The sequence below is a fragment of the Hipposideros armiger genome, unplaced genomic scaffold, assembly GCF_001890085.2.
Source record: "Hipposideros armiger isolate ML-2016 unplaced genomic scaffold, ASM189008v1 scaffold_420, whole genome shotgun sequence".
Taxonomy (NCBI): domain Eukaryota; kingdom Metazoa; phylum Chordata; class Mammalia; order Chiroptera; family Hipposideridae; genus Hipposideros; species Hipposideros armiger.
Window position 1 is genome coordinate 743,692 of NW_017731770.1, and position 7,094 is coordinate 750,785.

General features: G+C 43.5%; 1 long non-coding RNA gene across 1 annotated transcript in view; it reads right to left on the minus strand.

Moving 5' to 3' along the window:
• The window catches only part of LOC109394365 (uncharacterized), a 77,588-nt gene that overhangs the window by 49,750 nt on the left and 20,744 nt on the right, over positions 1-7,094 (minus strand). Inside the window, exon 3 of the long non-coding RNA XR_002126429.1 lies at positions 3,574-3,642. This is a non-coding gene — a long non-coding RNA (uncharacterized LOC109394365). The remainder of the gene's footprint in view (positions 1-3,573; positions 3,643-7,094) is intronic.

The following is a 7,094-nucleotide window of genomic DNA, read 5'->3' on the forward strand; positions in this document are numbered from 1 at the left end:
GTGCTCTTAACAAAAAGGCTGCCAGGTTCGATTCCCGCATGGGATGGTGGCTATGGCCACCCACAACTAAGATTGAATATAGCACCTTGAGCTTAGAGGCCATGAGCTACCAAAGGGCAGCCAGATGGCGACTTGCGCCCTCCACAATGAAGATTGAAGAACAACAACTTGGCTGGTCCCTCTCCCCAATTCCCCAACACTGTTCCCCTCCCCCAACTCCCCAATAAAATCTTAAAAAAATAAAAAATAAATAAAAAATTAAAAAATTGCTGAGTGGTGTGTTGGTTAAGAGTTGGCTTGGGACGCCAGCTCTGAGCAGCAAGGCCCCAGTTCAGATCCAACATGAGGGCCAGTGATGCTGCGCCCTCTACAGCTAAGATGGTGAACAGCAGCTTGACCTGGAGCTGGGCTGCCATGAGTTGACGGCGAAGGCGTAGGCTGCAGCCCCTGCTGAAGTGGGCTGCTGTGAGCTCCTTTGAGTGGCTGGCAGCTGGCATGAGCTGCTGTGAGCTGCTGTGAGAGGTCATCCAATGGCCAGTGAGTGACTGCCTCACCTGGGAGAAGTGTAACGATAATACCAACATGGGCCAGTGAAGCAACATCCTCCACAACTAGACTGAAAAATAAAAGGACAGCAACTTGTCTGTTCCCCTTCCCCGATTCCCCAATTCTGTTTCACCCCCAATTCCCCAATAAAATCTTTAAAATAATAAAATAAAATAAAAATTGCTGTACTCTGAGGTAACTGGTTCTCCAGATGAAGACAATACTATGTACCATACAAATTGTCAACATAACAAAGATTTTCACAGTAGTCTTTAGCATCTTGTTGACACTGAAGAAGATAATGTTTTAGGCAATGAAGACCCGTTCAAGAAGCTGAAGAGTAATTGGGATGCAGTTTGGAATGGAATTTCATTTCATGCCCTCTAAAAAGAAAAGTTTTCCCTGCTCTCCATATGCATTTGACTCTGTTAGGAACACTGGCAGACAAGCTTTGTACATTGTGTGTATGCATTCATGTTGATCATGTTATTTCTAATGTGAGCTTAAGCTCCTGCCACCATCAAGGTCATTACATGCCATAGGTGTGATCTGAGGTCTCCATGACTTCCATGAGGGACTGAGAAACCCCTTGGAGAGAGCGCTTCCTGAAGAAGGAGGGAACCAGGCTGAGCTAGTCTGTGCAATCAAAAAACAAAAACAAAACGAAACTTCTTGGGACGGTGAGAGAACATAAGTAACACTCTTTGTGTTAGTTTCATGAGGTTGCCATAAAAAATTACCACAAACTGGGTGGCTTAACACAAAATAATTTATTGTCTTGCACTTCTGGTGGCCTTAGGAGACAATCCATTCCTTGTCTCTTTCATCTTCTGACGGCTGCCTTGGCATTTCTGGGCTTGTGGCCACACCATTCCAAATCTATTTTCATGTCACCTTCTTGTCTGTATGTCTGTGCCTTTTCCTCTGTGTGTCTATCTTATACGTATTGCAATTAGGGCCAAGTAGGATAATGCAGGATAAGTGCCTCCTCTCAAAATCCTTAACTTAGTCACATCTGCAAAGACCTTTTCTCCCAGTTTTCCCCAATAAGGTTACATTCACAGGTTCTAGGAATTTGACGTGGATATCTTTAGAAGGGGGGCACTTTTTGGCCTAACACATGACCCCTACACCCTACTAACAGAGTAAAATCCAAAGCGGGGAGACGCTGTTCTCTCCCTACTTTGCCTGGCACTTCAGCAGCACAGGGTGACAGTGCAGGACCCTGGTAGCAGAGTCCAGCGACACAATGTTGTAATTGAACTGACTTGATCATAAGGACCCAAGAAAAACTCCCCGTGGGCATCCAGAATTATTTAAGGTGAGGAGCATGGAGGACTTTGCAGGGGGTGAGATCCTGAATTAGCAGGAGAGAGCAAGAATGCTCTGTGACCTCTCTGAACAGTTTTGTATGCGACAAAGCCATACCCAAAGACTGGGACTGGCTTAGAGGAGGTGTGAAGAGACCCTCTGCTCCCCCTAGTTGTAGCTGTTAATCTGACAGGTCATCCCATTCCAAAGGCCCACCTCCCAGCCTCTGGCATTACAGTGTGCTCCTCCTCAGGGGAAGAGCCAGCCTGGTGCTTGTCAGGGCTCCAGCACCCAGCTCCGCGCCACTCGATCCCCCAGGCTGGTTCTGAGTCTGGATGACATCTTCCAGGCCCAGCTTGGGGCCAGTTTCAAAGGTCACCCCTGTGATACTCAAACCAGCTTGGGCTCTGGGAGATGTAAGGTGGAAATGGTCAAAGGTCCAGGATGCACACTAGGCCAGAGACAGAACCCTGGTAGTTTGGGGGACATGCAGTAGGCCCATACTAAGGCCTGGTCCAGCAGAGTCCCCTATACCAAGGGTTTGCAGGCAGCACCAGCACATGAAACAATCTGAGAGCTGCGGCAGGGGAGAGAACGCAGGAGGAATGAACGGGACCTGGGCACTGTAAACGCTTGGTTGAGTATCTGTGGGCGAGTTGTGAGATCTCTAAGCAGAGCCTAAGCTTTGTTTTTGTTTTATTTTTAATAAAGTATAAGTACAAATTATGTTATTGTCTTGTTTCCTGCTGCTTGATAAAACCCAGTGTACCACCCTCAAGCACTCAGATAGTTGGGGAGTGTCCCGCCACCTCAACTGTTCTACTCCACCCGTGACTGTGAAACCCCGGCTCAGGCCATGGGGAGGGGGCATGGCACAGAGTGAAGCCTGGCATCTCTGGAACCTCGGGCTTGGCTTTAAAGTTGGAGGGATCATTACAATAAGAAGCCTGGGACAAGGAATCAGGGACTCACTGCCAGGGTTGGCCTTTCAATGATAAGATAGGGAGGTGGGTATGCTTACTTCAAAGAGCTGGGTTTTACTTGCTGGGAGACTGTTTAGCTCTTCACAGGCTAAACCTAAGTGCTTTTTTTTTTTTTTAAATATGTTTGTTTTAAGCTCCTGCTTCCTGCAGTATCAGTTTCTGTCAGACCAGTTTGTTAAAAAAGCACTTTGAATAAATACCAGAGGCCGGTATGAAAGTAAAACACAAGACTTAAAAAACACACAAAAGGTTTGTTTTTACATAACTTGAATTTCATTCCCACTCAGGGTTAAACAAAGTTCTCTTCAGAATAAAGAATACCCATTGGCTGAGAGGAGCTTTCCAAACTGAGTGAGAATTGACAACAGTCTTGGAGTTGGAGACCTGACCCTGTGGCATTGGAGGCATATGATTGCAGCTGTGGGCTTTAAAACACCAAAAAAGAAAATAGAGGCTTGTACCTTTTGTTATATACTATCTATATTCCTGAGAAGGTATATAAAAAATGTGTGCAATAGGTGAGCTTAATAAAGGACAACTTACCAGAAAATTTTATAAAGCAAGGCCGCTGTAGGGCTAGGACTAGGGTGAGGCAAGTAAGGAAGGGAATGTCCCAAAACTCAGCAATCAAGATGAATAATATGTTAATGCAATATTTTAACAAATCAGAATTAATGCAAAATATTCATAATCAACAAATTATCAAAAATTTAAATAAACACTGGATCTCTACCTGGCGTATTCTTCTTTGAGTTTTCAAGTACCAGCAATTGCTTCAAATGGGGCTAAGGCCAGTTCTTCTCTGAGTGAGAGATGGAGAGAAATTTATAGGTAATGACCCACGTGATGCCCTCATCACCTTGCTAAAAATGAGCCCATTCTTCTGCCTGCACCACATGTAAACGTCATTGTCATTTCAAAAGATGGCATTGGGACAAATGGGTATCCACATGCAAACAATTAAATTGGACCCTAACATCACACTATATACAAATTAATTTAAAATTGATCAAAGACCGCTGCCAACATGTGGCAGGGTGGCTCAGCTGGTAAGAGCACGTGCTCCTAACAACAAGGTTGCTGGTTCGACTCCCGCATGGGATGGTGGGCTACACCCACTCGCAACTAAGATTGAACACGGCACCTTGAGCTGAGTGGCCACGAGCTGCCAACGGGCAGCCGGATGGTGACTGGACTTGGGAGCTGAGCTGGCTGTGCCCTCCACAACTAAGACTGAAGGATAACAACTTGGCTGTTCCCCTTCCTCAATTCCCCAAAACTGTTCCCCTTCCCCAATTCCCCACTAAAAAAAAATCTTTAAAATTGATCAAAGACCTAAATGTAAGAGCTAAAACCATAAAAATCTTAAAAGAAAACAGATGCAAATCTTCTTGGCAATGATTTCTCATATATGGCTCCAAAAAATACAAATGACCAAAGAATAAATAAATTTGACTTCACGACCTTAGACTTGGCAATGGTTTCTCATATAGAACCCCCAAAAACACAAATGACAGAAGAAAAAAATAGATAAATGAAAAACTTTCATGAGTCAAAGGACAGTATCAATAAAGTGAAAAGAAAACCCACAGAATGTGAGAAAATATTTGTGAATCACATGTCTGATAAGGGACTTGTATCTAGAATACATAAAGAATTCTTACAACTCAACAACAATAAAAAAGACAAATATATCTATTTAAAAATAGGCAAAGGGTTTGAATAGACTCTTCTCCAAAGAAGATACACAAACAGCCAGCAAGCTCATGAAAAGATGCTCAACATCATCAGTCATTAGGGAAATGCAAATCAAAACCACAATGAGATATCACTTCACACCCATTAGGATGACCATTATCTAAAAGATAATACCAAATGTTGATGGAGATGTGCTTTTCTCCAAGTAGCTCCTTCTTTGAAACATGTTTGCCCCAAACTCTAAAAGCTCTATTCTTCAGGCTTTAACCACAGGAAGGGCGTTCACTCCTGGAGTGGTTTACTTCTGCATAAAAACTTCCCTGTCTCAAAATGCACTCTGTAGTGGATGCTGCAATGTGTCACCTGGGTCCCCCCATGGAATGAAGGACTTAGCCTCCCAGCTCCTAGAAATGCAGCCACAAGATAGCTCTCGACTGTCAGTTCTCATTGATGACTGCCTTTGATTAATAAAAACTGACTTACCCGAAGTCAACCTCTTTCCTGGTGTATCCCACATTCAGTGACTGAGCAAAATAGGCGTGTAAAGGCCCAAACCCCTCACTCCAACCTGAGACAACTCTGCAGGACCATTTCAGATTCAGATCTTCCCTCTGAAATCTTTTTCTGGGTCTGTGTCACAATTCAACTTCTCCCTTTATCCAATCCTGCTTCCTGTCCTTCCCTTTCACAGGTGTCTAGTCTCAAGCACTGTGGTGACACTGACACACACACACACACACACACACACACACACACACACACACAGCTGTAACATGTGGCCGGTGATACCCCTTGTCCTTATTGCAAAGCATAAAGTGATAGGGAGCTGGGGTTGCTAGATCTCAAAGTCAGTGGGTCCAAGGTTCTTCTTACAGGATTTTTCTCTTTCAATATTACACCACTTGTGAACTGCATATACTAGTTCCTTTACTAGTGAATACATTAAATTCAACCAATAACGTTTACACCCATACTACAAAGGAAACATTCTTCTTTCAACTACTCTCCTCATCGAGGTCCTTATTATCAGGAGGGAAACAGTTTCCTCATCCTTTGGAAAAGAATTTTTTCCTCATCTGCAAGGGGGAATCAATAACCTTTTCACACAGTTGTAGACCCAATGAATCAGTGTATGTGAAGGCACTTAGAGCAGTGCCCAGCATGTGGGCAGTGTTGTGCTTACCAGAATAACAAAGAAATGAGAGCATTTCTGAATAGCAGCTCCGTTTGTTATCCCAGGACTCCCAGACTTAATGATTAAGGTCCTGCAGTTTCTCTCTGTAGGAGGAGGGTCATCAATTCCTTTATCTTCATTCGAGATATTTACCTGCATGTGTGGCTGGGGCTCACTCCCTTAAATGCGTCAGAACAATCTCAGTGCTCATACGATAATGCGTATTTACATTCCTCCATGATGGGACCTATTCCAACACCATCATAGAGGTATGTGCCTCTTTGAAAGGGTAGATTATGGTACATGATGTTTCGTAGGTGTATTTATCCATGAAATCACCCCCTCCTTTTGTTTTTGAGTTATACCTAAGAATTATTTCTTGAGTAGTGTTCCGCAAAACACAATTTTGGAAACTAATCTCTTCCAGGTGATTATATTAATTGAGGAGGATATTTTCCCCAAATAACAGCAGGGTAGGAGTTAAAGAGAGCTTTCTGATGGCCAATCTGTGGCAGTGACACTAATAGCAATACTATTTATTGAGCACCTATCAGGTGTCAAGCATTGTCCTGAGAGATTTACAAACATCACCTCATTTAACTCTCCTAATAGTCCTCTTAGAGATGGTCATTTAGAGCCCCCCATTTTAGAGATTAGGAAATTCAGGAGCAAAAAGATTAAATACCTTGCCCAAAGGAACACAACAAGTAGTGGAGTCAAGATGCAAATCCAGGTCTGTCTGACTCAAAAGCCCAAGAACTTTTATTTCTGGTTTGAACATAGTGGTATAAAGGTAGAATTTCTTTTCCCCCCTTTGTTGAAATCAGCCCCAAACAACAAAAATAGAAAAACAAAGACTCAAAATTCCTTTTCCTAGAAAGTAGGAGATAGTTAAAATCTCCGTTGTCCAGTTAGTTGGAAGGGTTGTGAAAGGCAGTAAAGATGAAGTAAGGGGGCATGTGGGGGTAAGCAGAGAAAAGAAGCAACAGCAAGGGGACACAGTGGTTGTGTATTTCAGAAAGAGCCAGGTACATCAACAAAATGAAAAGGCAACATAAAAAATGGGAGAAAATATTTGCAAATTATATATCTGAGAAAACGTTAAAATCCAAAATATAGAGAACTTATACAACTCAATAGCAAAACAAGCAAATGAACAATTTAATTTAAAAATGGGCAGAGGAAGTAGGCTGCTGTAGGCTACCATGTGTAGCCGGCAGCCAGCGTGAGCGGCCAGCAGCTGCTGTGAGCGGCAGTCCAGAGGCCCACGACTGATCCGCCTCACCTGGGAAGAGCGCAATGATGGTGCCAGCTTGGGCCAGTGAAGCAACGTCCTCCACAACTAGACTGAAGAACAAAACAACAGCAACTTGTCTGTTCCC